The 9,943-nt window shown below is 46.7% G+C and overlaps 1 protein-coding gene across 8 annotated transcripts in view; it reads left to right on the plus strand.

Annotated features, from left to right (window-relative positions):
- LOC115158596 (guanine nucleotide-binding protein G(I)/G(S)/G(O) subunit gamma-12) overlaps positions 1–9,943 on the plus strand; it is an 80,481-nt gene that overhangs the window by 44,877 nt on the left and 25,661 nt on the right. Inside the window, exon 1 of one of the 8 annotated variants that reach the window (XR_003868695.1) lies at positions 778–867. The exons of the other annotated variants lie outside the window; for them this stretch is intronic. The gene's annotated coding sequence lies outside the window, so the exon portion shown is untranslated. Of the gene's footprint in view, positions 1–777; positions 868–9,943 lie in introns of those variants that run through there. 8 annotated transcript variants of the gene reach the window in all.

Consider the following 9,943-nt stretch of genomic DNA (forward strand, 5'->3'; position numbering starts at 1 on the left):
TGTTTAAATCCACTTCAATCAGTGTAGATGAAGGGGAGGAGACAGGTTAAAAAATGACTTTTAAGCCTTGAGACAATTGAGACATGGATTGTGTATGTGTGCCATTCAGAGGGTCAACGGGCAAGACAAAAGATTGAAGTGCCTTTGAACGGGGTATGGTAGAAGGTGCCAGGCGCACTGGTTTGAGTGTGTCAAGAACTGCAACGCTGCTGGGTTTTTCACACTCAACAGTTTCCTGTGTGTATCAAAAATGGAACACCACCCAAAGGACATCCCGCTAACTAGACACAACAGTGGGAAGCATTGGAGTCAACATGGGCCAGCACTCTTGTGGAACACGTTCAACACCATGTAGAGTCCATGCCCCAACTAATTGAGGCTGTTCTGAGGGCAAACGGTGTGCAACTCAATATTATGAAGGTGTTCGTAATGTTTTGTACACTCCATGTACTGTGCATATGTTTGAGTGCATGCACTGCAGTGTATCAGCATCAAACTTTGTCCTTTGTGTGAATGTTTGTGTGAGTTGTAAGCAGGGCTAGAGGTGAGTGCAGTGAGTAATTCTGCAGGATTTTAGGGTGCAGTCAGTCAGGTGGCTTCCAAGAAGAGAGAAGTCATGCTGGCCTGTTATGAGAACAACAGTTCCTTCCTCTTACCCTCCCAACAGAGGGGGGGGGCAGAAAGAAAGAGAGAGGGGAGGGAGAGAGAAGGTAAGGAGAGAGAGAGAGAGATGGAGGGTGGGGGAGAGGTATATAGAGAGAGAGGGGGGACAGAGAGACAGACGGAGAGAAAGAGAGAGCGAGCGTCCATCCTCTGCTCTAAAGTCCACTCTGGGGGAGGAGGATGGGTGGCATTCCAGTCAGTGAGGTCAGCCTGTTTTGTTATTCTCTACCCCTCCCTCCCCTTTTTACTTCTGTCTTCTGTTAGCAGTGATATATAATCAGTCAGGTGGTAGGCCTAGTGAGAATCTCTCTTTCCACAGTGGCATGATAGGGAATGGTATCATGCATCCCCACCAACCCCCATCCTTTCCCCAGAGTGCTACTGATGATGATTAGATCATCCTCATTCTCATTCCAGACTTTTCACATTCCCTCCAAATAAGGAAAGAATGTTCCAGTGCCAACTGTTTTAAAGTCTTAACTAGGGTCTACCACACTAATCTTTACTTCCTCACTCAGGTGTAGCCTGTAAAAGAAAATATACTTTAGGACCAGAAAATATGTTATTCCTATGGCTGGAGTAGCTGTGCATTAGTGCATACTGTGCACTGTCTGTTGTGTTGTAGCCTGACCACCAGAGACTTTGTGAGCTGCACATTTGACCTGTGTCCCAGTGTGGAATCAGATCTGAAGTATTATACAGTGCATTCGGGAAAGTATCCAGACCCCTTGACTTTTTCCACATTTTGTTACGTTACAGCCTTATTCTAAAATGTATTCGATAGTTTTTTACCCTAATCAATCTACACACAATAGCGCATTATGACAAAGCAAAAACAGGTTTTTAGACATTTTTGCAAATGTACTAAAAATAAAAAACTATCACATTTACATAAGTATTCAGACCCTTTACTCAGTACTTTGTTGAAGCACCTTTGGCAGCGATTACAGCCTTGATTCTTCTTGGATATGACGCTACAAGTTTGGAACACCTATATTTGGGGAGTTTCTCTGATTCTTCTCTGCAGATCCTCTCAAGCTCTGACAGGTTGGATGTGGAGCATCGCTGCACAGCTGTTTTCAGGTCTCTCCAGAGATGTTAGATCAGGTTCAAATCCGGGATCTGGCTGGGCCACTCAAGGACATTCAGAGACTTGTCTCGAAGCCTTGGCTGTGTGGTTAGATTCGGAAGGTAAACCCTCGCCCCAGTCTGAGGTCTTGAGCACTCTGGAGCAGGTTTTCATCAAGGATCTCTCTGTACTTTGCTCTGTTCATCTTTCCCTTGATCCTGACTAGTCTCCCTGTCCCTGCCACTGACAAACATCCCCACAGTATGGTGCTGCCACCACCATGCTTCACCATAGAAGATGGTGCCAGGTTTCCTCCAGAAGTGACACTTGGTATTCAGGCCAAATAATTAAATCTTGGATTCATCAGACCAGATAATCTTGTTTCTTCTGGTCTGAATCCTTTAGGTGCATTTTCGCAAACTCTAAGCGGGTTGTCATGTGCCTTTTTACTGAGGAGTGGCTTCTGTCTGGCTTCTCTACCATAAAGGCCTGATTGGTGGAGTGCTGCAGAGATGGTTGTCCTTCTGGAAGGTTCTCCCATCTCCATAGAGGAACTCTGGAGTTTTGTCAGAGTGACCATTGGGTTCTTGTTCACCTCCCTGACCAAGGCCCTTCTCCCCCGGTTGCTCAGTTAGGCCAGCTCTAGGAAGAGTCTTGGTGGTTCCAAACTTCTTCCATTTAAGAATGATGAGGCCACTGTGTTCTTGGGGACCTTCAATGCTGCAGACATTTTTTGGTACTCTTCATCAGATCTGTGCCATGACACAATCCTGTCTCGGAGCTCTGCGAAAAATTCCTTTGACCTCATGGCTTGGTTTTTGCTCTGACATGCACTGTCAACTGTGGGACCTTATATAGACATGTGTATGCCTTTCCAAATCATGTCCAATCAGTTGAATTTACCACAGGTGGACTCCAATCAAGTTGTAGGAACATCTCAAGGATGATTAATGAAAACAAGTTGCACCTGTGCATTAGTGCATGCTCATCTGCCACGCTGCTCCTCAATACGGGGGCGCCTCAGGGGTGCGTGCTCAGTTCCTTCCTGTACTCCCTGTTCACCCATGACTGCATGGCCAAGCACGACTCCCAACACCATCATTAAGTTTGGAGACGACACAACAGTGGTAGGCCTGATCACAAACAACGATGAGACAGCCTATAGGGAGGTCAGAGACCTGGCAGTGTTGTGCCAGGATAACAACCTCTCCCTCAACGTGATCAAGACAAAGGAGATGATTGTGGACTACAGGAAAAGGAGGACCAAGCACACCCCCATTCTCATCGACAGGGTTGTAGTGGAGCAGGTTGAGAGCCTCAAGTTCCTTGGTGTCCACATCACCAATGAACTATCATGGTCCAAACACACCAATACAGTTGTGAAGAGGGCACAGCAACACCTATTCCCCCTCACGAGACTGAAAAGATTTAGCATGGGTCCTCAGATCCTCAAGAAGCTATACAGCTGCACCATCGAGAACATCCTGAATGGTTGCATCACTGCCTGGTATGGCAACTGCTTGGCCTCCGGAAGCACGGCACTACAGAGGGTAGTGCGTACGGCCCAGTACATCACTGCCATCCAGGACCTCCATACCAGGCGGTGTCAGAGGAAGGCCCTTAAAATTTCCAAAGAGTCCAGCCACCCTAGTCATAGACTGTACTCTCTGCTACCGCACGGCAAGCGGTACCGGAGCGCCAAGTCTTGGTCCAAAAGGCTTCTAAACAGCTTCTACCCTCAAGCCATAAGTCATAAGTCTCCAAATCAACTCGGGGCTCTATGCATTCTCTGGAAAATAATGCAACTCCATGGAAGTTGAAGGTCCTTTAAAACATACTTTACTGTTTCACTGTTTCACCCTTACAGAAGGTCCTTTAAAACATACTTTACTGTTTTACTGTTTCACCCTTACAAAAGGTCCTTTAAAACATACTTTACTGTTTCACTGTTTCACCCTTACAGAAGGTCCTTTAAAACATACTTTACTGTTTTACTGTTTCACCCTTACAAAAGGTCCTTTAAAACATACTTTACTGTTTCACTGTTTCACCCTTACAGAAGGTCCTTTAAAACATACTTTACTGTTTTACTGTTTCACCCTTACAAAAGGTCCTTTAAAACATACTTTACTGTTTCACTGTTTCACCCTTACAGAAGGTCCTTTAAAACATACTTTACTGTTTTACTGTTTCACCCTTACAAAAGGTCCTTTAAAACATACTTTACTGTTTCACTGTTTCACCCTTACAGAAGGTCCTTTAAAACATACTTTACTGTTTTACTGTTTCACCCTTACAAAAGGTCCTTTAAAACATACTTTACTGTTTCACTGTTTCACCCTTACAGAAGGTCCTTTAAAACATACTTTACTCTTTCACTGTTTCACCCTTACAGAAGGTCCTTTAAAATATACTTTACTGTTTCACTGTTTCACCCTTACAGAAGGTCCTTTAAAACATACTTTACTGTTTCAGCCTTACAAAAGGTCCTTTAAAACATACTTTACTGTTTCACCCTTACAAAAGGTCCTTTAAAACATACTTTACTGTTTCACTGTTTCACCCTTACAAAAGGTCCTTTAAAACATACTTTACTGTTTCACTCCCTTTACAAATGTATTTTCTCTTGTGCCATATACCATCATAAAAAGTAGCATCATATAAGACAATGTTCTTGTGCTAACAATGTACAGTAACTTTACGTTTTATTTTTACAACTAAATGAGTTACGGCCCAGTTAGTACTGTATATAGTCATGTTGATCGGACGTTCAGCGTTTGACAGATAACAGAAAGAACACTGAGTATGCATGTTATATGATAGATAAGAGACTGAAAACAATGTGTGTGTGTGTAGTTGTCATCCTCAGAATGCCCATATTCCATTCCAATAGGACAAATGATGTGTCATCAACAATGGCCCCACCTCAGCCTGCTGGCAGTGGATGTATGCCAATTGGCACCCTATTCCCTATATTGTGCACTACTCTGTAGGGCTCTGTAGTACATTACATAGGGAATATGGTGTCATTTGGGATGCTGTCAGTGTCTCATCTCTGCAGTTTCATGCTCTTAGTCCTCTCCATTAGTACAATACAAACAGGGACTTCAGGTGTTTTTGTGTTTTGTTTGCTTTTGAGACTCAAACCCCTTCCGTCCATAGGCAATGTGACATACACCTTACCTCCACCTCTTTTGTTGTTGTCATTTGCAACGTAGATGTCAGTCATTCTTAATCAAATACTCTGAAGGTACACAGGCCCCTGGGCTATTTGGCTGAGAATTGCTAGTTCTGTAGTAGCCTATCATTTGAATTGCATAATGATGTTCTACTAGAAGGAAGTCCTTGTCTGTTTCCCAAATGGAATCCTATTCCCTATATGGTGCACTACTTTTGACCAAGGCGCATAGGGCTCTGGAATGGAATCGTTAATAGGGCTTAAATCCTAAATGCAACAGGAAGGACATGCATTATAAAGAAGCATCATCTTTTTACAAGTCACCCACCCTGTATTCCCCTCATGCATGTTCCCTGGAAGTATTGATTTACACTGCATGTCCTCTTGTTCCAGCACTGGCAGTCAGGAATGTCTTGTGGTAAATAGAGGAAAGGTGACACTCCTCTCTGCCAGCTACCTTGAAGGGATTACACACAGCAGATGAACTTTGAACATGATGTACACAAATGTTTTGCCACAGAATGAAACAGCACAGCAGGAAATGGAAGGAGCATTAGATACTTAGTGTATCTGTTAGTGGAACCACCTCATTCTGATGAGACTTATACTTTGGAATATTGTTCTTTCATAAGACATGTACAGTACATCCAGAAAGTATTCAGACCCCTTGACATTTTGTTACGTTACAGCCTTATTCTAAAGTGGATGAAATCGTTTTTTTCCCTCATCAATCTACACACAATACCCCATAATGACGAAGCAAAAACAGGTTTTTAGAAATGTTTGCACATTTATAAAAAATGTCAAACTGAAATATTACATTTACATAAGTAGTCAGACCCTTTACTCAGTACTTTGTTCACGCACCTTTGGCAGAGATGTTCGATTCGGGTTCAAGTCAGGAAAGCCCCAAAAATTGTCAGAGACTCCAGTCACCCAAGTTATAGACTGTTTTCTCTGCTACCGCACGGCAAGCGGTACCGGAGCGCCAAGTCTAGGACCAAAACGCTCTTTAACAACTTCTACCCCCAAGCCATAAGACTGCTAAACAATTAATCAATTGCCCACCAGACTATTTACATTGACACCCCCCCTCTCTCTGTTTGTTTTGCACACTGCTGCTACTTGCTGTTTATTATCTATGCATAATCACTTTCAAGTTCCTTGGTGTCCACATCAGGCCCCATTAACATCGACAGGGCTGTAGTGGAGCGGGTCGAGAGTTTCAAGTTCCTTGGTGTCCACATCACCAACAAACTATCATGGTCCAAACACACCAAGGCAGTCGTGAAGAGGGCACGACAACACCTATTCTACCTCAGGAGACTGACAGATTTGGTATGGGTCCCCATATCCTCAAAAAGTTATACAGCTGCACCATCGAAAGCATTCTGACCGGTTGCATCACCGCCTGTTATGGCAACTGCTTGGCATCTGACTGTAAGGTACTACAGAGGGTAGTGCTCCGGCCCAGTACATCACTGAGGCCAAGCTTCCTGCCATCCAGGACCTATATACTAGGCGTGTCAGAGGAAGGCACTAAAAATGGTCAAAGACTCCAGTCACCCAAGTCATAGACTGTGCTCTCTGCTACCGCACAGCAAGCTGTACCGGAGCGCCAAGACTAGGTCCAAAAGACTCCTTAACAGCTTCTACCCCCAAGCCATATGACTGCTGAACAATTAATCTAATGGCCACCCGGACAATTTACATTGACCCCCCCCCCCCTTTTGTTTTTACACTGCTGATACTCGCTGTTTATTATCTATGCATAGTCACTTTACCCCTACCTCCATGTACAAACCTGTAAGCCCGTACATTGACTCTGTACCGGTACCCCCTGTTCTTTTATTTTGTTACTTTTTATCATTTTTTACTTTTTTGTTTATTTGGGAAATATTTTCTTAACTCTTTCTTGAACTGCACTGTTGGTTAAGGGCTTGTAAGTAAGCGTTTCATGGTAAGGTCTAAACTTGTTGTATTTGGCGGATGTGACAAATAAAGTTTCATTTGATTTGAAGTCCGGGGCTTGGCTGGGCCACTCAAGGATATTCAGAGACTTGTCCCGAAGCCACTCCTGCGTTGTCTTGGCTGTTTGCTTAGGGTCGTTGTCCTGTTGGAAGGTGAACCTTCGCCCCAGTCTGAGGTCCTGAGGGACCTTATATAGACAGGTGTGTGTGCCTTTCCAAATCATGTCAAATCAATTGAATTTACCAAAGGTGGACTCGAAGTTGTAGAAACATGTCAAGGATGATCAATGGAAACAGGAGGCACCTGAGCTCAATTTCATGTCTCATAGCAAAGGGTCTGAATACTTATGTAAATAAAGTATTTCTGTTTTTGTCTAAAAACCTGTTTTTGCATTGTCATTATGGGGTAGTGTGTGTTGATTGAGGAGGATTTTCTATTGTTGATTTAATCCATTTTAGAATTCAGCTGTAAAGTAACCAAATGTGGAAACAGTCAAGGGGTCTGAATACTTTCTGAATGCTCTGTATGTGCATGGTGGTCTTGTCTCAGTTAGCATTCAAACTGGTGAGAATGTCCTGTCTGCTCTGCTTTAGATATGAACTCAACAGTACTTCCTTTTACACAAGAACTGAAAGTTATATTTTGTCATAATGCTGACAGAATTGTGTAGTTCAGCAAAATAGTCCAATCAAGCTATTAAGAAATAGGTGATATTTATTGCCAGCTGTACTGCACAGCTGGGGGGTTGCATTTATGTGTAGTAGGGTAAGATATGTTCACCATTATAGCATTGAGGACTGTGAATTAAGTAACTCTCTGGTGCAGCCAACGTGAGAGAAGCAGCACAAGGTAGTCGTATAACAATGAGGGGCTGTGGGCTAGCTGGATTCCTATTCAGTGAGCTACTACTGCAGTCGGGGCCTCTGATCTGTCTAGACACAGGCGAGTCATTGGCTGTCGGTCGTTGAGATCCAACTACTCTAATTCTACTCTGAAATACAGAACTGCTCCAGGCAACAGGAAGTTGCTTGTGTGTGTGTGTGTGTGTGTGTGTGTGTGTGTGTGTGTGTGTGTGTGTGTGTGTGTGTGTGTGTGTGTGTGTGTGTGTGTGTGTGCGTGCGTGCGTGGAGGGGGTTCCTCAGCTCATTTCTCAGTCCTCTGGGGGATTTAAGCATATGCGGTCAAACTGCTGTAACTTCAAGCTAGCTCTGTGTGCCGTGCGGTCACAGGAGTTTTTCTCAGCTCGGCAGCCCAGGTGGGTTTCACAGTCACCGGTATCAGACCAGTAGTAGACTAGAGGCCTCAGTCCTTTCAACCCTCTTACTCAACAAGAAACAGTGGCCTCCGCCTGGTCTGGTCTGGCAGTGTAGCACACAGTAAGTAGTTACAGTCACTCACTGCCCTGCTTAGCATGGATTTCCTGCTTTCCACTTAATGACCCACATTAGTTATATCACTGTAGGGAAAGGAATGAAACACCACCACCCAGAAGCAGCAGAATATTAGCCTGGTCCCATATCTGTTTGTGCTTTATAGCCAACTCCTATGGTCGTTGTATGACAGCACAAACAGCTCTGGGACCAGGCTAGCATCACCTCACTGTTTCAGTTGTCTTTCTGATTGAGATACTCACTTATCAAGTTGGAAGAGGTGATAACATCTGATCACACCTACCTCATAATAGAGATGTTACAGAGTTACAGGTTTTGTAAATAGTAAGCTGTCTGAGTGCTTATAGACATTTCGCAAAGTTACATGACTTGAGAAACAGGATACTAGTATTAGCCTGGCTTTGAGAGCTTAAGAGGAGTTGGAAGATGATGAGAGCTGCACCGTGTTCTGTGTCAGTTTGGTGGCAGTTAGTGTGTCATTAATTGCAATAACTACCTGAACAAGAACAAACTCAACGCTTCCTTTTGTTACTAACTACCTGAGTTCCTAGACACTGCCACACACAAAGATGAGCTCTCATCCCTTCCTCAGCCCTTCCCTCCTCAGCCCTCCCCTCCTCAGCCCTTCCCTCCTCAGCCCTCCCCTCCTCAGCCCTCCCTTCCTCAGCCCTCCCCTCGTCACCCCTCCCCTCCTCAGCCCTCCCCTCCTCAGCCCTTCCCTCCTCAGCCCTCCCCTCCTCAGCCCTTCCCTCCTCAGCCCTCCCCTCCTCAGCCCTTCCCTCCTCAGCCCTTCCCTCCTCAGCCCTCCCTTCCTCAGCCCTCCCCTCCTCAGCCCTCCCCTCCTCAGCCCTCCCCTCCTCAGCCCTCCTCTCCTCAGCCCCTCCCCTCCTCAGCCCTCCCCTCCTCGCCCTCCCCTCCTCAGCGCTCCTCAGCCCTCCCCTTGTCAGGCCCTCCCTTGTCAGCCCTCCCATCCTCAGCCCTCCTCCTCAGGCCCTCCCTTTGTCACCCTCCTCCTCAGCCCTCTCCTCCTCAGCCACTTCCCTTCCTCAGCCCTCCCCTTGTCAGCCCTCCCTCCTCAGCCCTCCCCTCCTCAGCCCTCCCTTCCTCAGCCCTCCCCTCCTCAGCCCTCCCCTCCTCAGCCCTCCCCTCCTCAGCCCTCCCCTCCTCAGCCCTTCCCTCCTCAGTCCTCCCTTCCTCAGCCCTCCCTTCCTCAGCCCTCCCCTCCTCAGCCCTCCCCTTGTCAGCCCTCCCTCCTCAGCCCTCCCCTCCTCAGCCCTCCCCTCCTCAGCCCTCCCCTCCTCAGCCCTCCCCTCCTCAGCCCCCTTCCTCAGCCCTCCCCTCCTCAGCCCTCCCCACCTCAGCACTCCTCAGCCCTCTCCTCCTCAGCCCTCCCCTCCTCAGCCCTCCCCACCTCAGCGCTCCTCAGCCCTCCCCTTGTCAGCCCTCCCCTTGTCAGCCCTCCCTCCTCAGCCCTCCCCTTGTCAGCCCTCCCCTTGTCAGCCCTCCCCTTGTCAGCCCTCCCTTCCTCAGCCCTCCCCTCCTCAGCCCTCCCTTCCTCAGCCCTCCCCTCCTCAGCCTTCCTTCCTCAGCCCTCCCTCCTCAGCCCTCCCCTCCTCAGCCCTCCCCTCCTCAGCCCTCCCCTCCTCAGCCCTCCCTTCCTCAGCCCTCCCC

This window comes from Salmo trutta, chromosome 22 (assembly GCF_901001165.1).
Source record: "Salmo trutta chromosome 22, fSalTru1.1, whole genome shotgun sequence".
In the NCBI taxonomy this organism is placed as follows: domain Eukaryota; kingdom Metazoa; phylum Chordata; class Actinopteri; order Salmoniformes; family Salmonidae; genus Salmo; species Salmo trutta.